The following is a 27,484-nucleotide window of genomic DNA, read 5'->3' on the forward strand; positions in this document are numbered from 1 at the left end:
TTTAGATCTAAATATGGCAATCTCACATAGGGATATCAAATAGAGGAGTTATCTGCTAAACAAAGATCGAAGTTTAGAGGTGTCAGCCAGCGCAGAACAGGAAATCTGGAGGGGCGTGGCCTGGAAGCCGTCGGAGATGGCCGCTTAACTTCGGAGCTCCGACCCGCGCAGCATTGTAAGCAGCACTAAATGCAGCAATACTCTCCCGATGGGGCGCACCAAACGGGCAGATACCCACCAGACCCCCAGGAGACCGCTGAACAGCCCGCACGCCGGTTCCCTGGACGGCTACCTGCAAACACCGAGCAGCCAGCCACGCGGCGCACAAGGCCCCAAGATGGCCGACGGCCAGCACTCACCGCCGGAGACGGAACCCCATGCTCTATCCCTAGCGGACATAAGAGCAGATATCAGAGCCCTTACTGCAACCATGAAGGACGACCTCAAAAGTACCTCGGACACGCTCCATGAGGCAATTAGAGCGGAGGTCGCCATCTTGGGAAGTGAACTGGCAGCACAAGGTAACCGCATTCAGACCCTGGAGGCCTCAGAACAGGCAATGTCTAGCCGCATAGAAGCTAATAACCTAGCAATCACCCGACAGGGGACTATCCTTCTGCACCTTAGAAGACAAGCTGAAGATCTGGATAACAGAGGGCGCAGATCTAATATAAGAGTTCGCAACCTCCCTGAATCCAACGGAGAAGAAGACGTAGAGGCTGTACTTACTGCCCTCTTCAAAGGTATATTAGGCCCGGATGCACCGCAACATATCCACTTCGACAGAGCTCACAGGGCCACAAGACCGAGAAACATTGACAATTCTCCTAGAGACATTATTTGTTGCTTACAAGACTTTAAACTAAAAGAACTGATAATGTCCAAGGCCCGCTCCAAACAGTCCTGGCCGTTTCAAGGCTCAGAAGTGGCCCTCTACCAGGACCTGTCACCCCTCACTCTTGAGGCTCGCAGGGCACTCCGGCCGGTAACCCAACTTCTGAGGAGCCGCAACATCCCCTATAAGTGGGGCTTCCCCTTTAGCTTACTGGCCCGCCAAGATAACGAATGGATCCCGATTCGGTGGCCTGAAGAAGTGCCGATATTCCTGAGGCGACTAGGCCTGCCGCCCACGGAGGTTGAAGACTGGATCCTGAGGCCGACAGAACCACGCCCTGGCCCGATGGCACAAAGACTTGCACGACGCCGCAGAGAAGAATCGCCGCACAGACCACCGGCGCACCGGCCACGCAACCCGGCCCGGCAGGCTGACTAACGATTTGGCACTGAGGCGGACGACCTGGCGTCTCCCCCGGCTGGTAGGACCGAGGCATCCTTGCGACTGAGATCATAACAGCTAAGTACATTTATATTATTATCCTGACACGTATTGACTTTGACCCGGGACTATTGACTTTACTCGCCTAAAACACACGCTAAAGATGTTGGCATGGACTGACTCCCTGAGGACTGTTGCCGCCCACCCGACGACATCTCCCCCACCTGAAGTGGTCAGGGGCACTTACGCACCACCGAGACATTGACAGCTTGGCACTATTGAATGGAAGGGGATCCCAGACGCTCCTTGGGAGGGAGGGAGAAAGTTGGGAAATGGGACCTTGCCGCTTAATACTGTAGTGCCGCTGCACCCGGATCACCGCCAAACTAGGGGTACAGCCTGATGCTACTCCAGGCTCTACTGGAGGACTGAGAATGTGGGGGAGGGGGATCAGGGTAATGTTGAATGTTGGAAGGGAAAAATGCTTGTGGCGGGTGGGCGAGGGTGGGGGAGGATGAAAATGTATAATGATGGGAAAGATAGATGTATGACACGGGGCCCACTGAGCACTGTACTTAGCACAGGAAGGTCACGAGGTCACTGGAAAAGACAGGTGCCATATATGAAGTGTTTATACCCAATGAAACCCCGGACACACGTCCCAGACTTAGCTTAGACGCCTCAGCCAACCCCACTCTTAACGCGGACTATCCCACACTCTAGACCGCACTCGCACTGCAGAGACAGGCACCCAGGAATCACACCCACTGTCACTGACCGACGCCTAGATGGCACGCCCCCACCACCATGACGACGACGAACTGTAACGACCTGCGCTTAACCTAACCTAACCTAACTGACTCTGACTCGCCCGATGCCACCTGAGAGCTGACTGGTTATGGGACTCTGCAGAGCCTGGACCACCAGACGGGGGAGACTCTACTAACGCAATTTTAGATAGTGCTGACTCAGACCCGAAGGGAGAGTACATAACCGCTAGTAACACCAGCAACTAAGTGCACACGAGACGCTATATTTTCAGCGGGACAGGTAATCCACCTGAGGCTTCCAGACACACCCGCACATCACTTCGACTTGGCATAGGCCACGACCCGAACCAAGCCCGTGTAAACCAGAACCACTGAGGGGGCCACAGCCGCGGCTACTCCGGTATATACCGTGTAATGGTACGGCTCTGGACACCCACCCAGTTACACGGGACCACATCCTATACAGAAGGGTACACCAACACCTACTACATAAGTTGGTATACACACACACACAGACACACCCTACATAACTGCCGCGCACACACTCCCACCACCACACACGACTAATCACCCACCCGCACTCCAGGGGACAACCAAACACAGGTAGGCACACAAGCGCCTACGGAGACACACCCCGCAGACGTCTTACGACTGTGACGCTGTGTCAAGAGGGACTTCATACCCACAGCGCTCTAACTCTTCGCTGGACACCCCGGGGGGTGCTCACCTGGCCCCCCGCCTCCCCCCCCCTGCCTCTCTCTCTCCCCTCTGGGCTCTTCCTCCTTTCCCTTGCTCCCGCTCTTTCTCCCTGCCGCCCTACGGCGATTGATCCGGCAGGCCCCGGCCCCGTTCCCGCACACAAGAGGTGGAGACCCCTTACAGCTGACCAACGAGTGGGACGCGACAATGGCCTACTCTCCGGCACCCCTGATCATTACGACGCAGAACTGCAGGGGCCTCAACACCCCTGAAAAGAGATCACACCTCTTGAGAACCCTCAAGAGACAACACGTTTCGTTTGCTCTCCTACAGGAGACTCACCTGAGAGTGGAGGCAAACTCGTTACTCAAAAACCGACACTACCCACTAAACTTCTATAGCAATCACCCCACAATGCGAAAAACGGGGACAGCTATCCTGATCGCAGCTAACCTCCAGTTCGTGCCCACAGACCATCTGTCGGACGGCGATGGCAGATACATCTTCGTTAAAGGAATCCTGGCGGGAAAGACGTATACAGTAGCAAACATATACACCCCGAACTCGGGACAAGCCAGCTTCCTCCGCAGGACACTGAGAAAGTTAGCCAACTTCACGGAAGGAGTGCTGATAATGGGAGGCGACCTAAACATCCCACTAGATCCTCTGGTCGATACATCCATGGGACGGAGTTGTGTCCCTGACTCAGCCCTGCAAACTATTCGACGATCCCTCAGAGCGCTTCGCCTGACAGACGCGTGGAGGGCGCTCCATCCTACGGACCGGGACTACACCTATTACTCCACGCTACACCATAGGTATTCCCGGATCGACTACTTATGCGTACAGCAGGAAGGACTCACATTCCTCCGAAAGGCTGACATCCACTCGACTCCCTGGTCGGACCACAGTGAAGTGAGGGTGGAACTGGAATCACCACTTTATCGCCCGGCTAGGATGACTTGGAGACTCAATGACACCTTACTCCAAGATGTACCGTCGAAAACATTGATTGCGGATCACATTCGTCGATACTTCGAGGAGAACTCCACAGAAGACGTTTCAGACATGACCATCTGGGAGGCGCACAAAAGTGTTCTGAGGGGCCACCTCATCAGAATGGCCACACAAAAAAAGAGGGAGGCAGGCGCACAGATTAAAGACCTCACCAAACAGATAGCGGATCTGGAACAGATACATAAAAGAACCCAACACGACCCAACTTACCGTGAGCTGACCCTGAAAAGGAAACAACTCACAGACATCCTGGGACGTAACCACATGAGACAGGTGCAGCGCTCAAAGGCATTCTTTTACACACACGCTAACAAGGGGGGCAAACTTCTCGCCCAAATGCTCAGGGGACCGCAGAAACAGGCGCAAGTACACACCCTGCGCACTAGACAGGGCAAGCTTACACAATTCCCAGACGACATCGCTCACGAATTCCGGGTGTACTACTCACAACTATACAACATCCCTGCGACAGATGGTGACACCAATACCGCACAGAAGAGAATTGAAACTACCAATTACCTACAAGGGTTCAACCCAGACGCCCTCACCCCGGAAGAAGCGGATGGACTTGAAGCGCCTATCACCGAGGGGGAACTTAAGCTGGCCCTAAAATCGGCAAAAAACGGTAAGACGCCGGGCCCGGACGGGTTCCCGGTGGAATACTACAGAAAATTTAGTGATGACCTAATACCGAGATTAGTGAAGGCCCTAAACAACCTACGTGATGGAGCTTCCTTTCATAGGGAATCCCTGGCGGCGACGATCACAGTGATACCTAAACCGGGGAAGAACACGGAACAGGTGGGTAACTACCGCCCAATCTCCCTCATCAACACCGACATAAAACTCTTCTCGAAGATACTCTCCCTCCGTCTGCAGGCCTTCATGCCTAGACTGGTCCACCCTGATCAGACAGGCTTCATCCCGGGCAGGGAAGCCAGAGATAGTACGCTCCGGCTCTTCATGCTACAACACCTGGCGAAACACCTGCAGAAGAAGCTACTTTTACTATCCACGGATGCGGAAAAAGCATTCGACAGGGTGAACTGGCACTTCATGATGGAGACACTGAGGAGGGTCGGTGTCGGAGAGGGAATGATAACCTGGATCCAGACCCTGTACCATCAACCTAATGCCAGAGTCAGGGTGAATGGAGCCCTCACGGACAGTTTCGAGATTCGAAACGGAACCAGGCAGGGGTGCCCACTCTCGACACTTTTGTTCGCGCTCACCCTGGAACCGTTCCTTGACAAAATCCGCAACAACCCCCGGATCCTGGGCCTTACACATAAGACACAGGAACACAAAGTAGCCGCCTACGCGGATGATATGCTGTTCTTCTTAGCCGAACCCCTTGAATCGCTCCCACTACTCATGAGCGAATTCCGGATATATGGAACACTATCAGGGCTCAAGCTCAACCTGCCTAAATGCGAGGTCTTGAATGTGACGGTCAGGGGAGAGGAATGCGCCACCCTGCAACACCAGTTTCCGTTCCACTGGTGCACGGAATACATGACATATCTCGGGCTCCGGGTCACACCTGAAGCTAGGGATATATACGCGCAGAACTACACACCCCTCCTGACAGACATCCTTGACGACCTTAAGAGATGGAACTTCAACCACATCTCCTGGCAAGGTCGTATAGCAGTCATTAAAATGAACATCCTACCAAGGATATTATACAAGTTCCACACCATACCTCGCACAATCCCACCGGCATTCTTTAAAACCCTCCGCTCAGCGTTCCTCAGATATATATGGAAGGGAGAAAGAGCCAGGATCAAACATGACACACTCTGCCTTCCCAAACCGTGGGGAGGACTGGCCCTGCCTAACCTCCACAAGTACTACCAAGCCACGGTTCTACAACGCATCAGAGACTTGCACTTGGCGTCCCCTCACAAACGGTGGACCTCCTTAGGCCGGGAATTAGCGAACAACCACCTACACCTCTTCCTATGGTTCAAGGAAGCAGACGCCAAGAAGGACCTCGGGGAGGACTCGCCAATCACCCAGACCCTTAAGACATGGACCCGACTGAGACAAACTTCCTATATCTCACCTACCCCGAGCCCCCTGATCCCCATTGCTCATAACACTTACATAGGCGATGGAATACCGCCTCCAGCATGGCCGCTACCAAGCCAAGACGGGTTCATACCACTACATATGGCGGTCACAGACAGGGGGATGAAGACGCTGCAGGACATATCGGAAATAGAGAGACCCACGTTGATGCACCAATTTCATTATGCCCAACTCAAACACTTCTATTACAACTTGCCGCATAGAAATAGACTGCACAGAGACTTAACGTGGTTTGAACAGTTATGCTTCCAGACACCCGAGGCGGAGGGTACAGTCTCCATAATGTACCAGCGACTGGCGACAGGTGAGAGGGAGGGGAAAGATACCTTCAAGGGGCGCTGGGAAGACGCACTGGACAAAGAATACACAGAAAGTCAATGGGAGCAAGTACTATTGCTGCAACATAAGAGCTCTTCTAGCTCACAATACCAGGAGACGAACTACAAGTTACTATCCCACTGGTACCGCACCCCATCTCTGCTACACCGCATCAGCCCAGGAATTCCAAACACATGCTGGAGATGTGAGACTGAGACCGGGACCCTCCAACATATCTGGTGGGAATGCGACGGTATTAAGCCATACTGGGTGAATGTTGGAGACGAAATACGAAAGATACTAGGCGAACCTCCGAACCTGACGGCAGACCTAGCCTTACTGCACCACACGGATAAATCGCTCTCAGCATATAAAAAGTCGATCCTTCGACACCTCTTGAACGCGGCGAAGACACTGATACCACTGCTCTGGAAGAAGACGCACCCGCCGACGATCGGACAATGGAGACGTAAAGTGGATGATATCCAAAAAGCTGAATCCATAATAGCCAACCTGCTAGGCAAACAAGAAAAGCACGCGGATCAATGGGGACCCTGGTTCTTCTACCGCTCGCAAAACGCAGATGATGACTGAGAGGGATGTGGGAATACGGGACCCGGGCTTGCCTGATACAACTTCCCTACCTCCCCACTGCTCTGCCATATCCTCGCCCAGGGGCCGGGGGACAGGTGGGCAGGGACCCCGGTGGGACCGGAGCGGAGGCCTCACCACGGTTGGGAGTGGATGTTTGAGGGACGGGGTTGAGGGAATGCTATCAGCGCACAGAGTAACCAGAATTGCATGCAACGCGCGTAGGGAGATAACTATTATCTTATAACGTAGAATACACACACACTGGCAACTGATGCAACACAAGAGAGACTGACACCACACTGAGCTGCATGGGGGAGGGTGGGCGGATGGAGAGACGAGGAGAGATACATATGGGACGCACACCACACCTACCACCACACGCACATACCAGCACCTATGACCACCTAAATAGGCACCCACACATACACCTGAAGCAAGACTGGCCCAGAGATGACTCCCCAGACACTGGGTACCTTAGCAGACAGATGGACAGCAGGAACATACTGGCTATGGACCACAGTGAACGCATGGCCTGACAGCTACCACTTAGACGGCGGGGACAAATAGGGGAGCAGGGAGACCACAGACGCTACCCTAGCCCCGTTCCATGCACTGGACACCCTGGTACCAGCAGAACACATGAACACACCACTGGTGAGTCATATCAACTCCCAAACGCAGGAATACCTCAAGGCACCACATAATACCCACCGACGGCTAACGGGGAGGGGGGAGGGGGGGCGGATGCCTCATGCACCCCAGAGAACACATGGTAATAAGACCGTGACAGCTAACCCCTGACCCAGCCTAGTAGTAAACTGTGTCCTGTACTGCCATTCCCACCAAAACTGCAACCTGAAACCTACCCACCCAAGCTCAAGTAGGGATATATAGGCCCATACTCGAAGTGCTAGACCCACTCTCCGAGCTCCGAACCACGTCTTGCACCTAACATCATTAGACCCTTGTGTATGTTATGGTTGGATAGGTCGCTAAACAGACACCTAGAGCATGTATCACTCGACACGTCTCTTTATGAAAAGCTATGGATACTACGCTCAATTGCCCCACTTGACACTTCCAATGGCTCTCCTCGAGATCTGAGTGGCCGCACACGGGGGGCGGGGGGTGGGGTGGGGGGTCGGCATGGGGGGGAGAGGTATGGGGGGGAGGAAAACAGAAAACAGAATGTTAACATGTTGGCAGTTAATGATGATATGCTCATGCTCAGAGGTGACCTGCGTGTCGCTTCACTTGAAATGATAACGTACAGTTTTTGCATGTTACCGTTGATGTACTGATCGCCGGGACCTGCGTGTCCCAATTAATGTTTACTCAAAGTTGACTAATTGAACATAACACTTCAATAAACACATATTTACAAAAAAAAAAGAACAGGAAATCTGGGTGGCTAGTATGAATTCTATGCAAATGTGTTGTCTGATTGTGTGTATATATTTGTGTATGTGTATATGTGCATACATCTTAGCATTTTGCCAACACAACACACAAGCACGCCACTGCATTCAAACAACACTACAAACAAACACACCTTTAAAACATCACCATGTTTTTGATATAACCACACCACTGCCCTATACTGCCAACACTACACACAAATGCATGCCTGCATTCAAACGCCAACACTACACACCCCTACATTCACTCACACATTTTCCATACAAAAACCCATGCTTACATTTAGATGCACAAACACTGCTCAGTGCTACATTCATTGTAAAAAAATGTGGGTGTTTTTTTACATTTTAAGGGAGGGAGGGGGGTGCCATAAGGAGGATCCGCCCCGGGTGCCAAATGCTCTAGGTACGCCCCTGAGTCTGGCTCCACTGGTCTGGTGTAGAACAGGCTCTCTGGATCTGTGGTCCCAAAAATCAATGTTCTGTGAGAACGGGAAGCAGCTCCATTTTTGGGGGGCCCTTTACACAGTTCAAGGTCTGGGTCCCAGGGTCCACCTTCATGTTCCACCAATGAGTTTGTTCACAGGGGGTGGAGTGTGTAGGGGATGTCCTGATATGTGTGTAAAGAATGCATTGTGTGAATCTGTGTTTGTATGTGTAAGGGCTGTAAGGTGTGATTCTGTGTATGTACGGGATGCAGTATGTGCGTCTGTAAGGGGTGCATTGAGTGTGTGTAAGGAATGCATTGTGTGTTTCTGTGTGTGTAAGGATTGCATGATTGTGTGATTGTGTGTGTGTGCACGGGGTGCATTGAGTGTGTGTAAGGATAAATTGTGTGTTTCTGTGTGTGTAAGGGTGGCATGATTGTGTGATTGTGTGTGTGTGTGATGGATGTCAATCTCTCTCCCTCGTCACTCTCTTTCTCCCCCTCCCTCCCTTGTCACTCTCTTTCTCCCCTCCCTTGTCACTCTCTCTCTCCCTCCCTTGTTACTCTCTCTCCCTCCCTTGTCACTCTCTCTCTCCCTCCCTTGGTCACTCTCCCCCTCCCTCCCTTGTCACTCTTTCTCCCCCTCTCCCCCTCCGCCCCCCTTGTCACTCACTTTCTCCCCCCCGTTTCTTTCTTTCCCCTCCCTCCCTCCCTCCCTGTTTCTTTCTCCCCCCCTCCCTCCCTGTTTCTTTCTCCCCCCTCCCTCCCTGTTTCTTTCTCCCCCCTCCCTCCCTGTTTCTTTCTCCCACCCCTCCCTCCCTGTTTCTTTCTCCCACCCCCTCCCTCCCTGTTTCTTTCTCCCCCCTCCCTCCCTGTTTCTTTCTCCCCCCCTCCTCCCTGTTTCTTTCTCCCCCTCCCTGTTTCTTTCTCCCCCCCTCCTCCCTGTTTCTTTCTCCCCCCTCCTCCCTGTTTCTTTCTCCCCCCTCCCCTCCCTGTTTCTTTCTCCCCCCTCCCCTCCCTGTTTCTTTCTCCCCCCTCCCCTCCCTGTTTCTTTCTCCCCCCCTCCCCTCCCTGTTTCTTTCTCCCCCCTCCTCCCTGTTTCTTTCTCCCCCCCTCCTCCCTGTTTCTTTCTCCCCCCTCCCCTCCCTGTTTCTTTCTCCCCCCTCCCCTCCCTGTTTCTTTCTCCCCCCTCCCTGTTTCTTTCACCCCCTCCCCTCCCTGTTTCTTTCTCCCCCTCCCCTCCCTGTTTATTTCTCCCCCCCTCCCCTCCCTGTTTATTTCTCCCCCCTCCCCTCCCTGTTTATTTCTCCCCCCTCCCCTCCCTGTTTCTTTCCCCCCTCCCCTCCCCTCCCTGTTTCTTTCTCCCTCCCCTCCCTGTTTCTTACTCCCTCCTCTCCCTGTTTCTTTCTCCCTCCCTGTTTCTTTCTCCCTCCCTTCCCTCCCTGTTTCTCCCCTCCCTCCCTGTTTCTTTCTCACACCCCCTCCCTCCCTGTTTCTTTCTCCCACCCCCTCCCTCCCTGTTTCTTTCTCCCACCCCCTCCCTCCCTGTGTCTTTCTCCTCCCCCTCCCTCCCTGTTTCTTCTCCCCCCCTCCTCCCTGTTTCTTTCTCCCCCCCTCCCCTCCCTGTTTCTTTCTCCCCCCTCCCCTCCCTGTTTCTTTCTCCCCCCTCCCCTCCCTGTTTCTTTCTCCCCCCTCCCCTCCCTGTTTCTTTCTCCCCCCCCTCCCCTCCCTGTTTCTTTCTCCCCCCTCCTCCCTGTTTCTTTCTCCCCCCCCTCCCCTCCCTGTTTCTTTCTCCCCCCTCCCCTCCCTGTTTCTTTCTCCCCCCCTCCCCTCCCTGTTTCTTTCTCCCCCCTCCCCTCCCTGTTTCTTTCTCCCCCCTCCCCTCCCTGTTTCTTCCCCCCCTCTCCGCTCCCTGTTTCTTTCTCCCTCCCCTCCCTGTTTCTTTCTCCCCCCTCCCTGTTTCTTTCTCCCCCTCCCTGTTTCTTCCCCCCTGTTTCTTTCTCCCACCCCCTCCCTGTTTCTCTCTCCCCTCCCTCCCTGTTTCTCTCTCCCCTCCCTCCCTGTTTCTTTCTTCCCCCTCCCCTCCCTCCCTGTTTCTTTCTTCCCCCCTCCCCTCCCTCCCTGTTTCTTTCTTCCCCCCTCCCTGTTTCTTTCTTTCTTCCCCCCTCCCCTACCTTTGTTGTAGCGTGGCCGAGCTCTGTACTGTCCGCGGGTACAGGGAGCTTTTGTTTCCTGTACCCGGCGGACTAACAGGAAGTGCACACTCAGTGTTCACTTCCTTTTAGTCCGGCCGGGTACAGGAGACAGATGCTCCCTGTACCGGCGGACTATACAGGGCTCGGCCACGCTACATTGAGGGAGTGACAGGAGGGAGCACTGAGCGCTTCCCTCTTGTCAGCCCCTCTCCTATGGCTGCGCCCGGGCCGTGCGCCCTCATGGACGCACCAGCCCGGGCAGAGCTGCAGCCACCTGAGGCTCTCTGCAGAGCGCTCGGGCGGCTGCAGCAAAAGGGAGGCCAGCGGAGCTGGGGGGGATTTCCCCATTACCTGTCCGCCCGCATGATTTGCTGGGGGGGATGCGTCCCTCCCATCCCCCCGGTTCCTACGCCCATGGATACACTGTGTTTGAGGGGTGCAGTGCGCATGTGTGGAGGGGTACAGTTTGTGTGTGTGTAAGGGGGCAGTGTGTGTGTGTGTATGAGAGGTGCAGTGTGCATGTGTGGAGGGGTACAGTTTGTGTGTGTGTGTGTGTGTAAGGGGAGAGTGTGCATGTGTGTGTCTGAGGGATGCAGTGTGTGTGGGGGGGGCGCAGTTTGTGTATGTTTCCATGCAGTGTGTGAGGGGTACAGTGTGTTTGTGAGGGGTACAGTGTGTGGCGGGTACAGTATGAGTGTGTGAGGGGTACAGTATGTGGGGGGTACAGTGTGTGTGAGGGGTACTGTGTGTGAGGGGGTACAGTTTGTGTGGGGGGTACAGTGTGTGGGGGGATACAGTGTGTGTGTGAGAGGCACAGTATGTGTGGGGTACAGTGTGCGTGTATGTGAGGGGTGATTTGTGTGTGGGGGGTACAGTATGTGTGGGGTACAGTGTGTGTGTGTGTGGGGGGGGGTGCATTATGTGTATGGGGTACAGTGTGTGTGGGGGTACAGTGTGTGTAGGGGGGTACATTGTGTGTGTGAGGGGTACAGTGTGTGTGGGCTACAGTGTGTGTGTGTGGGGGGGGTACAGTGTGTGTCTGGGGGTTCAGTGTGTTTGTGAGGGGTACAGTGTGTGCGGGTGTACAGTGTGTGTCTGGGGGTACAGTGTGTGTGTGAGGGGTACAGTGTGTGTGGGGGGTACAGTGTGTGTGAGGGGGTACTATGCGTGGAGGGTACAGTGTGTGATATTGGTACAGTGTGTGGGGTGGGAAATATGTGGGGAGACAGCGTGTGAATGTGAAAGTTATTGTGTGTGGGGCAGGGGGGCAGATAAAAAAAATATATATATCATGAGATCCTGAGCGTTGCCATGGTTGCCATGCTCGAGAGAGGAGGACCTGGAGGAGCTGCAGGTTTAGCTCCCAGGTCCTCTCTCCCTCCCTGCTGGCTACCAGCAAAGTGCCATCAGTCCGTGAAGACACATAACAGGGCATGTGCTTGGATAGCACTGGCCCTGCAGGGAAGAGTTTTGGCTCTCAGAAGGGGGGCGCACAATTACCCCATTACCCCCCCTGGATCCGCCACTGATATTGATACAGCCCAAACCCAGGCGAAACGCGTCAAGGGAAGGACTGGAAGCTCTTTTATATGTTTTAATATATTTTTTTAATATATATTTTTTGTGAAATAAAGTGAAGCTTTCCCTTATCCAATCCTCTGGCTTTCTGGCGCTGCTGGTTTCCTGATGCATCCATATATCCTTTGGTGGGGATTATACCACCACAAGCTATCATCAGTTATTGCTCTGGATACTGTAAGTAGGATACCTACATTTTCTTTTCCAACTTTTGGTTTTTGATACTGTACCATTGGTTTGTGTATTCTGTTTTTTTTTTCTCCCATATATATGGTGGCTGAGTTTTGGACATCCTAACATCTACAGATCCTAAGACGGGGATTGTACCGTCCAGGTGCTATACAGCAGAGATCTTAACAGCTCTGCAAAGTGTGAGTTTGCCTTTTATCTACAACTAAGTCTGTTTAAGATTACACCATCCAAATTTAAACATATTGCACTATTATTTTATTATTCTTATCTCTTTTGAGGTTTTTACATGCTGTACCACCCGAAATCTATATGTATGTATGTATGTATGTTATGATCATTTGAATTTTTGGGGCGCGGTTTACCACTTTTCCTATTTTCACCTAAAGAAGTGGTGCAGAAATAAATGTATGTTTATATATATACAGTATATATACTAAATAGTGATTGTTAAAAAAAAATACAAATGATGTGTTCCTTCAGATAGATAGATAGATGTAATATATAGAATATATTTGCTAAATAGTGTTTTGTTTTGTTTTGTTTTTGCCAATAAATTATAATTAGTGTTTTTTTGGTTTGTGACTGTATTACCTCAGTGATTGAGTAAACTGTGAACTTACTTGAGTTATATGAGGTAGTGGCAGTACTGTCTGGCTAAGATTAGAAGAATTATGTGCTCTGACTTCTTTCTGTCCATTCTTATCAGATGCCCTGGAGCATGGCACTGTCATAGCGGAAGAGATATGACATTGACCTTGATACCCAACCCCCTTCTTTAGAGATCAGACAGGGGAGCATGACCATCACTCCACATACACGCCGCTCAGTCGGCTATTTCTGTACAGAGCAGTCTATTTGCTGTCTGGCTAAAAATATTTAGCTTCAAATACTAGCTGTGTCAGTAAAATACTGGCCGTGTGGCAGCCATACCTGTAATTTAGTGACAGTGCTATAACCAGGGCTGAGGATGTCTATATATCTGATCAAGTCATCGGTTCAACATGGAATTACTGTATGATTTCAGGAGGATTGTGGCAAAATGAAAACATTGACACCTCAATCAAGTAGCGATATTAATCAGGTCACCTGGAAAAAAAACATAGACTAACATAAGTTGAAAAGCCTCCTGTAATTCCAGGCTAATTTTATGGCAGGCATAGCGGAAGTATCAGTAATTTTAACCTCAATGAGTCGTCGCATGACACCTATAGAGCAGCTCCAAGCCAGCCTTCTCATGGATCTGGCAGACTCACAAACACAATTGTCCAGACTTCAACACAAACATCAACTCTTACAGGATAATCTAATCTTAATATTATGTGCATCAATGATGTGCCCTAAAATAGTAATGAAATGTACACCTAAATCTAAATATTCTGACTTTTAGTTCAGACCTTTTCACTAACCACTTCCATATTCTGTCAGTGATTCTCTAAATGATCAATTCCTAAAAATACCTAAATATAACAATTCTGAAATATAGAAAGAAATTGCATATTTCATAAGACCCCCAATTGCATAAGACCCCCAAGATATTATGGGGCCGGAATGGCTAATGTGATATACTACTGTAGAGTCTACAACCATATTTTGCTCTCTCTCTGTCACTTCAGATGAATCTTCTGACAGCCACTGGAGGCTAAATAAAGATGACTAAATAACCCCTAAATGTCAAAGTTGCAGTGATTCAGGGAGATATTAAGCTTGATTCTTTAAAAAAAAAAAAAAAATATATATATATATATATATATATATATATATATATATATCACATAAACGTATCTCAAATGTATGTAGCTCTGAAGTTATAAATAAAGCAAACAGTTAATATTGTGAAATTAACAAAATAATGAGTTCTATTTAAAATGATGAACACTCGATTGACACCAAGAACTACAGTTCTAATAACAAAAGCTCAAACTGTCCTCCAGCACAGAATGACCTGCATCTTCAAGATCAACTTCTACAACTACTAGAAGCCCGGAGCAGTACTCTTTTCCCATGATCCAAGTAACAAAGAGTCAGGTCTGCCTGCACCAAGGATTTGTTTGCATCAATTTGAGATTATATCTCCACTATTCCTAACCTTATTGCTGGAGTGAAGTGAACCTATTGATCAAATGTAGCCAAAGGAATGAAATGAACAGTTTAACACTTCTAAAAACGGTATGGTAATATAAAAATGCATGTTACACTTTAACATCCTATATTGATCTTATTTTTATGAATTCCTTCTTTTATATCAAAACCACCATGAGAAATTATCTTAAATAAAAATCTTAAAGTGGAACACTCGTCTTTGAATTGGTAAGAGTTTCAGTTTCAGGCATCCCAGTAATCGTTTACTTCCTTATTATTATTATTATAATTTACATAGCACAAGCATATTCCTCAGTGCTTTATACTAATACAATGGAGATATAAAATAACACGTATTGACATAAAAAGTAATGTTGACAGATTGTGCACATTTCTCCTCTTGGAGGTTTAAAATCATCCAATATACATTTTTTTTATTTATGAATCTTTATTGCATTTTAATTTAGTTTACAGCTATTGACATACAAACAAAGTGCAAAATAAGTACATTCCAATCTCAAACATGCTGCTTAATGAAAATTATATCTATATGTTTATTATTTTTAATGCTTTTGCAATTACATACAATACTACATTAATATAGAATAGCCACACAAGGATTATTTTAGCCAAATATTGTTTTTCAAAAAATTATCCTAACTGAGAGGTTTTAGATAGTGATATTTGAGGGATTAAGTTAATGGGTAGTGCCCAGATTAACTTGGGCTTTAGTTACCCATTTGGAACAAATTATGTTGTATTTGGATATTTTACCCTCTATTCTATTCTACCCTTCTAAGATTCTCTTTCTATTTGACTCTGACAGTTGATTTGCTTAGTTATATTTGACTCCCTCTTCCAGTCACGTGTGGTGTTCCGCAAGGCTCCATACTCGGACCCCTGCTATTCACATTATTTATAAATGATCTGCCTAACTTCTGCAAATCCTCAACTGTACACATGTATGCAGACAACACTGTAATCTATGCTAGTAAATCCAAGCTACCACAGCTTGAGGCTGTGCTCCAAAACCAATTCACAGAGGTAGAAACATGGATAGCAGATAACAAACTCTCCCTAAAAACTCACAAAAACGTTACAATGATCTTTAGAACTGTACCTAAATTACGGAAACACAAAACTAGGTACCCTGTACAGAAACAAATCCTACTTAAGCCCTACAGTAAGGAAACAGATAGTGCAACAAATGCTAATGCTGGTCATTGATTATGGGGATGTAGTGTATGTACCCGCACCGCAAACCCACCTCAATAAACTTAATACGTTATATTATTCATTCTGTCGCTTTGTACTAGAATGTAATTACTTTACCCACCACTGTGATGTGTTAAAAGAGCAAAACTGGCTATCGCTAGATTCCTGATGTGTTCTTCATCTTTGCAGCCTTGTGCATAAGAGCATTTCAGGGAAGCTCCCACTCTTCCTGAGTAGGATACTCTCCCCAGCTGTTCACACCTCCTATACCTCTGATCCAGTACTAGCACAATATTTAGCATACCGCAATACAAAAATAAAGTGGTTCGATCCTCATTTTCCTACAGAGCAACACAGTCAAATCTTCATTCAATCTAAAATCTTTTAAGAGATCTATGGCACTATACTTCAGCACAGAATGCACCTGTCATGGTTGAATATATGTATTACATTTATATATGTGTGTATATATATAGTTTGTATATTGTATTTTTGTAATATTGTATTCTATTGTAACAATGCAATGTTTTGTGGACAGAGACCCAGGACTTGAAAACTAGAGAAATCTCAATGTATCCATCCTGGTAAAATAATTTATAAATAAATAAATAAATAATGGTGCTGTGGTCAGTTTCCGATTTCTGGCTATTATTAGTTTTGTAGCCATAAATATGTGTATTAATAATATTTTTTATTGGAGACTACACCTTGGGAAATCCAAATGGTAAAGGAATAGTTGAAGGGTCATCATTATATTTAGGTTACAAATGAATGAAAGCATTTCAGAAATCCTGGTTTTGATTTCTATCAAGCCCACACAATCCCACCACATATGTCAAATTGTACCGATAATATTAGTGTTCGATTTTTTTGTCAAATTTATGGATCCTATTTGGAGTGAGATACCATCTATGTGTGGTTTTAAAAAAATGTTTTATTGAAGACCGAGACTGTGAATAGATTTTTTCATCATTAAGTGTGCTTCCTCCCATTTATTTAGTGGAAATGTCTTGCCCATATCACTTTCCCATTTTTCAATGGAATATGTTTTTTTTTTTTTTATTACCGTTAGATCCAAAAATCATTGAATATACATTTAATAATTTAAATTCAGTTCCTTATCTCAGCAGGTGCCATTGGGGAATTATCGGAACAGTCTACATGTTCCGTTTTGTAGCATATAACTTTATCAAGACCAAAAACTCCTTGAACTCCAGGTGTTTGTTTTCTATTAAATTGTGTATTGTGGAGGACTTACCTTCCATATAACTGTAGCCGGAGTAGGTATATACTTTTTTTCTGTAGTATACACATATTAGAGAGTTATATGAAGGATTGCCATGCTGTATAAGTGATTCAGCGACTCTTTAGGGGTGCATTTGCAGAGCATAGCAAATCTATCTGTGTGTTTGACAGATTGTGAGCTCATCTGAATTTGAGCAGGGCCCTCTTTACCTTTTCTCTGAAACAGCATTTAGGAGGAGAGGATGATGGACATAATGCCTGTGTTTAATTTAGTTGTGTGAAAGTAGTGCATAGAGGCAATGTAGAATGGAAGGAGAGAAATTGCTGAGTTGACTATGAAAGCATAGGTTAGGTGTGGGGAATGGAAAACTGTTATCACACGAGAAGTTACCCAGGAAGATGGTAAGCTTTCCTAAAGAGGTAAGTTTTAGTGATTTAATAAAGGACTGGTGGCTAGGATAAAGTCTAATTGAAAAAGCATTCCATAGAAAACATGCAGCCCTTGAGAAGTCCTGTAGATGATAATTAACAGAGGTGGGTCTAACATAGAACAAAAGAAGGTCATTGGAATAGTGAGGGGAATGAGAAGGGGTATGCTTGTGTATTAAAGAGGAAATGTAGCAAGGGGTAGAGTTGTTAAGGGATTTGTATGTTTATGTCAGTAGCTAGAATTGGATCTTGAAGGTTACAAAAACCAATGTAAATAATGGAAGAGGGGTGAGGTGTAAGAGGAGTGGTGGGTGAGATAGATGAGCATGGCAGCAATAATAACAATTAATTTACAGGGAATACAGATGGAGGGACACCAGAATAAATAGAAGTGGATTTCTACATTACATTTTATTTTTCACAACACACAAACACATATATGTTAAATATCGGGATAAGTACATATAATACTAAAAGTCCAGGAAAGTGACAGTTTCATATGGTCCTGTAAATATCAATCATTATTTTATGATGTTAGGTCCCCATCTCAATATGCAGAAAGTGGAGTGGCAAATGCCTTCAGACCAGGGTAGACCATTCCCAGCGAATCAATAATCTTGATGAAAGTTGGACCGGATACCATACGATGTACAAGCTTGATAAATGCTCCTGTGTGAGCCAAAACATTGTATGATTTTCCAATCAAATCTGCCTAAACATCATCTGTATGTAGCCGGTCCAACTTTCTTCATGATTATAGATTCCTTTCTGTCCATTCTCTCTTGCCTTGAAAAAAAAATGCAGTAAAATAAAAACTACTCACCTTGTTTCCAGTGCCAGGATTTCCCTAATCCATATGACTGCTACCCTTTTGAAGATGCCTGCATGCTTGTATCATCTTTGCAATCTCCTCCAAAACACATGCATGGCCAAATGTCACTGAGATGGAGTGGTCTGGGCATCTACATTGTTCCTTTAAAGTACCTTTATAACCCTCATGTGTGCAAATGAGGGTAAAGGCATCTCTTCCATAATGGTGTGCACAAACATGCTCAGGCATTCCTACAAATATGGCATTTGCATATTTGGGTGTTTTCAATGGCTGCATAAAAAATGTCACATCATTTCCATTATTTTCATTGTATGCCTGTAACGAGTATATACCCCTACACGCAGGATCCAGCCAAACAGAAGACAGCACAGAGGAGAGATACGTCTACCGGACCTTAGAGTGGCCGGACTCGACGTAATAGGAGAAGTACAGAGTCAGGAACGATCCGAGGTCAAGGGCACAAAGAGACAGCGTAAACGAGAACTAGCCGGGGTCTGGTACACAGGAATCAGCAAGCCGGCAAACAGTACAGACAAGGATAAAGCGAAAACGAAGTCAGAATACAAAGCCAAGGTCAAATACGGAGAAACACAACTGAACACAACAAGCACTAAAGGGAACTGTAGCAGAAACCACGATAGGGCAAGGAACTAAGGGAAAAGGGTGAGTATAAGTAGCCTTCAAACTAATGTGATTGACTCCTGTCACTTCCACACCCCCAACAGGTAAGTGTATGGGGTGATTGGCATGACAGGAGCCAATGGGAGCCTTTTTGCAATTTAGGCTCCCACTGTCTCTTTAAGAGCGCACCCGAGACTCGTGGCGCGCTCTTAGCTGCAGGCGGGACACGTGACCGCATCTCGCGGTCACTGCCCGTCTTCCTGTTAGGAGAGTCGGATGAGCCGCGCGCGGCTCGTGCAGCCGCAGGAACGCGCGCGGCGTGAAGAGAGGACCGCGGCCGGCCCCCGGATAAGGTAAGTAACGCTACAGTACCCCCCCTGAGGACACGCCCTCCGGGCAGGCAGGACCAGGCCTGGCAGGAAAACGCAAATGGAAAGAACGTACAAGGTGGGGAGCATGAACAGCATCCACAGAAATCCAACTGCGCTCCTCAGGCCCATAACCCTTCCAATGTACCAAGTACTGAAGCCGACCCCTAAGGAAATGAGAGTCAATAACAGCAGACACTTCAAACTCCTCATGACCCTCCACAGAGACAGGAGGGGGAGGGGGAGTATGCCGGGTATAGCGGTTGCGTACGTAAGGCTTCAACAACGAGGTGTGAAATACATTAGGTATACGCAGATTCTTAGGCAGACCAAAGGCATAAGAAACGGGATTAACCTTATGTATAATGCGATAAGGACCAATGAAGCGGGGAGCCAATTTCATAGAAGGCACCCGGAGGCGAATATTCCGTGTGGAAAGCAAAACCCTGTCCCCCACAACATATGAAGGAGCCGCTCTGCGATGCTTGTCAGCCTGAACCTTCTGGCGGGCAGCAGAGTCCACCAAAGAACGCTGAACCTGCTCCCAAGTATTACGCAAACCAGCCAAATGCTCATCCAGAACTGGCATGCCCTGTGAGGAGAATGCAGCCGGAAGAACCACGGGATGCTGGCCATAGACAACGTAAAAAGGGCTTTTGCCAGAAGAATCATGAGTGGCGTTATTCCGAGCAAATTCAGCCCAAGGAAGCAGGTCAGACCAATTGTCCTGATGGTGAGACACAAAACAACGGAGGTACTGCTCCAGAGACTGGTTGGCACGTTCAGCAGCTCCATTAGATTGGGGATGGTAAGCGGAAGAAAATGAGAGAGAAATACCCATCTCCGAACAAAAGGCTTTTCAGAACCTGGAAATAAATTGGCTACCCCTATCGGATACAATAGATAAGGGAATACCATGTAATCGAAACACTTCTCTAGCGAAGATAAGAGCCAGTTCCTTGGAAGTGGGCAACTTGCGAAGAGACACAAAGTGAGCCATTTTGGAAAACCGATCCACTATCATTAGGATGACTGTGTTACCATTCGAAGGGGGTAATTCAACAATAAAATCCATTGATAGATTAGACCAAGGTCTCTCGGGAACGGGTAATGGATGCAACAGCCCACAAGGAACTCTACGAGAGGATTTCATACATGCACAAGTAGTACAAGCACTTATATAGTCAGTAACATCCTTACGTAAGGTATCCCACCAGAAATACCGAGAAACGGCTGACACCGTTTTGGAAATACCAGGATGTCCAGCAGTCTTAGTATCATGATACAGTGACAGAATATCCCGTCTCTCTGGAACGTCAACGAACAATTTATCATTAGGCCTCTCGCTAGGTGCCATGCTTTGTTTCGCTTGTATGGCCTGCAAGAGGGACGAGGAAATAGACAATATAGTAGTTGCTATTATCCTGTCTGGGGGAATGACAGGAGTGACATCAATCTCCTGTTTGTCAATAGTCTCGAACTGTCTGGACAGAGCGTCCGCTTTAGTGTTCCGATCACCTGGCCTATAGGTGATTATATAATTAAAATGAGACAAGAACAGTGACCACCTAGCCTGCCTGGAAGACAATCTTTTAGCTTCGCTAAGGTAGGATAGGTTCTTATGATCCGTAAATATGAGGATAGGGTCCTTAGTGCCCTCTAACAAATGTCTCCATTCTTTGAGTGCTAAAATGATAGCAAGGAGTTCGCGATTACCCACATCATAATTCCTTTCTGCTTTGGACATTTGTTTAGAAAAGAAGCCACAAGGATGCAATGGCTTGTCAGGAGACTCTCTTTGGGATAAGACAGCACCTACCCCTATATCGGAAGCATCAACCTCAAGTATATATGGCAATGAGGGGACAGGATGCTGTAAAATAGGTGCAGAGGCGAACGTAGCCTTAAGAAAGTCAAAAGCCTGAAGTGCCTCGGTAGACCAGGCACGTGTATTGCCATCCTTTTTAGTCATACGAGTAATAGGTGCTACGATAGACGAAAAACCTTTGATAAAACGTCTATAGTAATTAGAGAAACCCAGAAAACGCTGGATGGCTTTCAGACCTTGCGGCAGAGGCCATTCTATGACCGCAGCAAGCTTCTGGGGATCCATCCGAAAACCCTTAGCGGAAATCAAATACCCTAAAAACTGGACCTCGGATTGGTCGAATAGACATTTTTCTAGTTTGCAATAAAGACCATTAGCAAGAAGGGTCTTCAGAACTGTCGTAACATGTCTGTGATGAGTGTGTAAGTCTGTAGAATATATTAAAATGTCATCCAAGTACACAATAACAAATGAGTGAATAAAGTCCCTTAAGACATCATTAATAAATTCTTGGAATACTGCTGGGGCATTGCAAAGCCCAAATGGCATGACGGTATACTCATAATGACCTGACCTAGTGTTAAAGGCTGTCTTCCATTCGTGGTCCTTTTTTATACGTATCAAATTGTATGCTCCTCTAAGATCTAATTTGGTGAATACCGTAGCATGTTTGAGCCTGTCAAACAATTCTGTTATTAATGGTATAGGGTAAGCATTTTTGATGGTGATTTTATTAAGACCTCTATAATCAATGCAAGGTCTTAAATCACCTTCTTTCTTTGATACAAAGAAGAACCCCGCTCCAGCCGGAGAAGAGGATCTCCTAATCAATCCCTTGTCTAATGATTCTTTAATGTACTCCTCCATGACACGGTTTTCTTGAACCGATAGAGGGTACACCCTGCCCTTGGGAGGTATAGTGCCAGGCAACAAGTCAATAGCACAATCGTAGGGTCTATGAGGCGGTAATTTGTCAGCCTCTCTTTTATCAAAGACAGTCTTTAAAGATAAATACTGAGAGGGTATAGCCGTAGACAAAGGAGGAATGGTAGGAACATTAATAGAATTCACAGGCGTGACTTCAATAGTACATGACTCATGGCAGGCTTCACTCCATGATTTTATCTGCCCTGTCTCCCAGTCAAAAATGGGATTGTGGGCACGTAACCATGGATACCCTAACACCAACTGTGAAGAGGGAGAGGTGATGACCTGGAACCGAATGGTTTCATAGTGTAGAACCCCTGTGTACATGTGTAGCGGTGCAGTCTCGTGAGTAACAACTGGGGATATCAATGGTCTACCATCTATGGCCTCAACGGCCAAGGGTATCTCCTTCTCCCTGATGGGAATATTGTTTTTCTTTACAAAACCAGAGTCTATAAAATTCTCAGCTGCCCCAGAGTCAACCAGGGCGTATATATTTTCAACTATACAACTCTCTCCCATATGTAAAGAAACAGGGAGAAGCAGTCGGTTAGGAGGCAATGTAGGAGACTTAGAAATCACACCCAAGGCCAAGTCGTCCCCTATAAGGTCCTAGGTGCTAGAGTTTTCCGGGAGCAAAGGACACTCCCTTACCATATGGTCTCTCTTACCACAATATAGGCAGAGTCCCTCCCTTCTCCTATGTAATTTTTCATTATCAGAGAGTTTGGCAACCCCTAATTGCATGGGTTCCTCCTCAGATACTTTTACACTCTCCGGTATATTAACTCTGGGGTGAATAGGTGTAACAAAACGTCTATTCCTGTTCTTGGTATAGAGCCTGTCATGAATCCTATTATCTATATCAATGAGGTAGTCAATAAGGTCCTCTAGGGCAACAGGAAGCTCCTTAGCTGCTACCTCATCCAATATAGAGTCTGATAAGCCTTCCATGAAGGCAGTAGTTAACCCATTGTTGGTCCAATCTACCTGTGAGGCAAGGGTACGAAACTAAATAGCGTAATCAGCCACAGACCTAGAACCCTGTTTAACCCTCATTAATGCTCTTGCGGCATTCTTAGACCTTTTCATAGTGTCAAAAGTTCTGCGAAAAGCTGTCAGGAAACTGTGAAAGTCATGCACCATAGGTCCATTAGCTTCCCAAATAGGGTTTGCCCATTCAAGTGCTTTGTCGGTAAGTTGGTGCATAAAGAACCCAACTTTAGACCTCTCTGTGGGAAATGAACGTGGATACATCTCAAAATGAAACTCTATTTGGTTAATGAACCCTCTGCATGTCTTAGAATCCCCTCCATACCTAGGAGGAGGCGTTAAATGGGCCGTAGCATTAGGCACAGTCGATACTTCAGGAAGCAGGGGTGTAGGAGGGTTAGGTGCGGTTGCTGGAATGGTTCTAGCTAAGAGCGTCTGGAGAGCCTGAGCTATCTGATCCATACGGTGATCCTGCTCAACAAATCTAGCCTCATGGGACGCCATCTGTTGAGTTAAATCTGCGGCGTCCATGGCCCTATCGTAATGTAACGAGTATATACCCCTACACGCAGGATCCAGCCAAACAGAAGACAGCACAGAGGAGAGATACGTCTACCGGACCTTAGAGTGGCCGGACTCGACGTAATAGGAGAAGTACAGAGTCAGGAACGATCCGAGGTCAAGGGCACAAAGAGACAGCGTAAACGAGAACTAGCCGGGGTCTGGTACACAGGAATCAGCAAGCCGGCAAACAGTACAGACAAGGATAAAGCGAAAACAAAGTCAGAATACAAAGCCAAGGTCAAATACGGAGAAACACAACTGAACACAACAAGCACTAAAGGGAACTGTAGCAGAAACCACGATAGGGCAAGGAACTAAGGGAAAAGGGTGAGTATAAGTAGCTTTCAAACTAATGTGATTGGCTCCTGTCACTTCCACACCCCCAACAGGTAAGTGTATGGGGCGATTGGCATGACAGGAGCCAATGGGAGCCTTTTTGCAATTTAGGCTCCCACTGTCTCTTTAAGAGCGTGCCCGAGACTCGCGGCGCGCTCTTAGCTGCAGGCGGGACACGTGACTGCATCTCGCGGTCACTGCCCGTCTTCCTGTTAGGAGAGTCGGATGAGCCGCGCGCGGCTCGTGCAGTCGCAGGACCGCGCGCGGCTTGAAGAGAGGACCGCGGCCGGCCCCCGGATAAGGTAAGTAACGCTACAATGCCAGACTGTTCCTTTAAAATTGATAAATGTATGTAGTGAGATAACAATAATATATGAGGGGTGATGGGTCAACCACTTCTGAAATATCACCATAACCAAAAAGGATATGAAAGATTATTCACTAAACACCGAATATTAATGACTTGAAAATAAAATTGCAGAAATGTTGGTGAAAATAGTTGATTTTGAAAAATGTCTCCATCTACCCAGCTATGGTTCCAGCTTGCCTATTTTATCTTGAATTCTCAGTAATTTGATGCTTAGTGAATAAACCTCACAGAGGATTGTGGTGAACTGAAGATGACATTTCCATTTTTTTTAACTTTGTTAGATTTTCAAACCTGTTTCTCTGTTTACCTGTTTATTAAGTAAACCAACGCTCTTGCTGACAACACTTTCATATTCCCCAGCAAACAGTTAAAATAAGTTTCTTATTATAATTAATTTTTCAGGGCTACTTCAACTATTTATCCTTTAGCCTGCAGAGTGTCCTTGTAAGGAGTGAACTTATGCCGTGCTAGACTGTCCCCTTTAGAGCAATTCACCCATTTTGTGCCTTCAACCCTCACCTAAGATGGGAAATATGATTAAATCTGCCAGTTTAAACTGGCAAAACTGTCCAAAGTAAAATGAATCACTTCCTAAACAGAGATGCCCTGCTGTTCGTTTGAGCTCCACTGAATAGTAAAATGATTCATTTCACAGTGAACGAAACTCCCAATTTAAAGATCCACACTAATTGTAAGGGACAGTGGGGAGGCAAAACAGCACAAGAGGAATACAATAGAATCTACAATACACTGAATACATTTTAAAGAAAGTAAGACGGAGGAAAGATCACATATTATAGTGACAACTGTGAGTTAACATTATTAGTCATGTCACGCTCTATTTTAAATTAATATAAAAACTAGAGGCAGGAATGGGTAATGCAGTGTCACTGTTAATTATGTATCTGTTAAAAAAAATAAGTGGTGTAAACTAAACAAGTTGTGGTGTTTTTGACAATCATCTTACAAATTTAGTGCAAAATGAAAATGTCAATCAACTGGATTACAGATTTTGTTTTCAAACCGGTTTAGCCTATATTTTGCCAACTGATATTTTTTCTTCACTCCTGGATAGCCCTAGCATGTAGCTCTTGGTGGCCTGGTGAATGTGATTTTATACGTTCACCTAATACATACAAGCTGCCTCAAAGTCACCATAAGCAAAAGCCTTTCTACTCCCTCCCAAAACTACTCTAGTAACTCAGCAGCATGTCATTCCTTTATCTACTTTCCAATAGGTCTATGTACTGGTCTCACTGATATCATCACTATCGGGGTTATTTACTAAAGTGAGACTTGTCAGGAATTTAAAGTGAATTTAAAAATGAATTTCAAATTTAAAACCAAAATAGCTTATTTGAAAAAAAATCTCCAAGTCAGCTATGCTTCCTGTTCAGCTATCTTAGTCTAAAATGTTTAATTCCCTCTGAATTCCTGGCAATTCTTGCTTGATAAATAAACCTGTATGATTGTATCCATGATACACGATGACCACACCTTATTTAATATCTCCTCTTGCAGTCACCCAATATTATGATTATCATCAATTTTATTTTAAATATAATAGGAAGACTTAGTCCCATCAAGAAGGCATTGTTGCCTTCTACTACGAATCATGCTCCTTCCTCAATTCGGCCATAGTCCTGGGGCTCTTGCATCATTATGAAACTAACTAAACTAAAATGGAAGCCATAGACTGGGAATACAAAATTGTATTCCTAACCTATAGTTCTCCTCTTGCTTGTGCTCCCCCCGGTGTTGAAATGGTTCGGGAATCTTTTGTCACTTACCTGAATCCAGCGCCGATGTCCCTCAGTGCTGGGTCAGGCTCCACCTTTGCTCCTCCTAACCTAACATTGCCTGCGCATGTGCAGTGAGCACTGCAATCACATTAAGATTACCTCATAGGAAATTACCTATTACCTATTAAGATTACCTCATAGGAAATTACCTATTACCACAGGATATTACCTCATAGGAAATCAATGCTTTCCTATGAGGTTTAGCAGACACTGGATGTCCTCATGCAAAGTGTGAGTATGTCCAGCATCAGTTAGGCGACAAAAGTTGCCTAACAACCAGAAAGAGCCTCTAGTGGCTGTTTGGTAGACAGGCACTAGAGGTGGCGTTAACCCTGAAAGGTAATTATTGCAGCTTATCCATTTAAATGACGTGAGCTGCCATCTTCGTGCCTTTTATTACCTTAATTGATGGACATCCTAATGGACGTTCTGCACATGTGTCAAGTACACGAAAACACATTATAATTGTCCTTGTTCATGATGCTTGTTATTTGGCGTGGTCATTGCCCTTGCTTTATCCAGTATTCCATGTGTACCAAACATTTGACCATGAGTATCTTGTTCCTGTACAGTGTACCTCAATATTCTTCTGTTCCTGTATATGTACCAACCCCATCTTCTTCCTGATCTCAAGTTATCTGGGATCCTATACCAGTGTTTATTCATTATTGCCATTGCTATTATTTTTATTGTTCTCCTCTTGGTCTGAATAAACTCATAGCATTAGCTCCGTTACTTCCTAATTCCTGTTTTGGGTTAAGCCTAGCCATTGTAAGGTTCGGTAATATGCCTATCTCTCCTCCTCGCCTATGTTAGGATTGTTGCCATGTATCTTGATGAGGATCCTAACATATTAGGACAATTTCACACAGTCAGATAACATTCAGTGGTATAGACAAAGCAAGTTTTTAGTTTTGCACAGATCTCCTGTTTTGTTTGTATTATGTGTAATTACCCAGTATTTTATATACACAAAGATAATGTTTCTTAGTTTCTTAGTTAGCACTGCCAGATTGTAGCCAGTGTGAGCATGCAATACATAACAGACAAATGGACAACATGGATTTATAAGAAAGACCAGTAAATCAGGGACTCCAGCTGCTGTTATATTAGTGATAAATAAAATGTTTCTCTCCAGCTGTGAGCCACAGTCATGTAAGAGACAAATGGACATTTTATTTTGAAAACTAGAATAACAATTAGATTTAAACACTACACTAAGATTAACTGCATAAAACAAACTCACATATGGGTTGATATATAATGAGCAAATTTATGGTACAATTCTATATGCAGG

This window comes from Pelobates fuscus, chromosome 5, assembly GCF_036172605.1.
Source record: "Pelobates fuscus isolate aPelFus1 chromosome 5, aPelFus1.pri, whole genome shotgun sequence".
NCBI classification, from domain to species: Eukaryota; Metazoa; Chordata; class Amphibia; order Anura; family Pelobatidae; genus Pelobates; species Pelobates fuscus.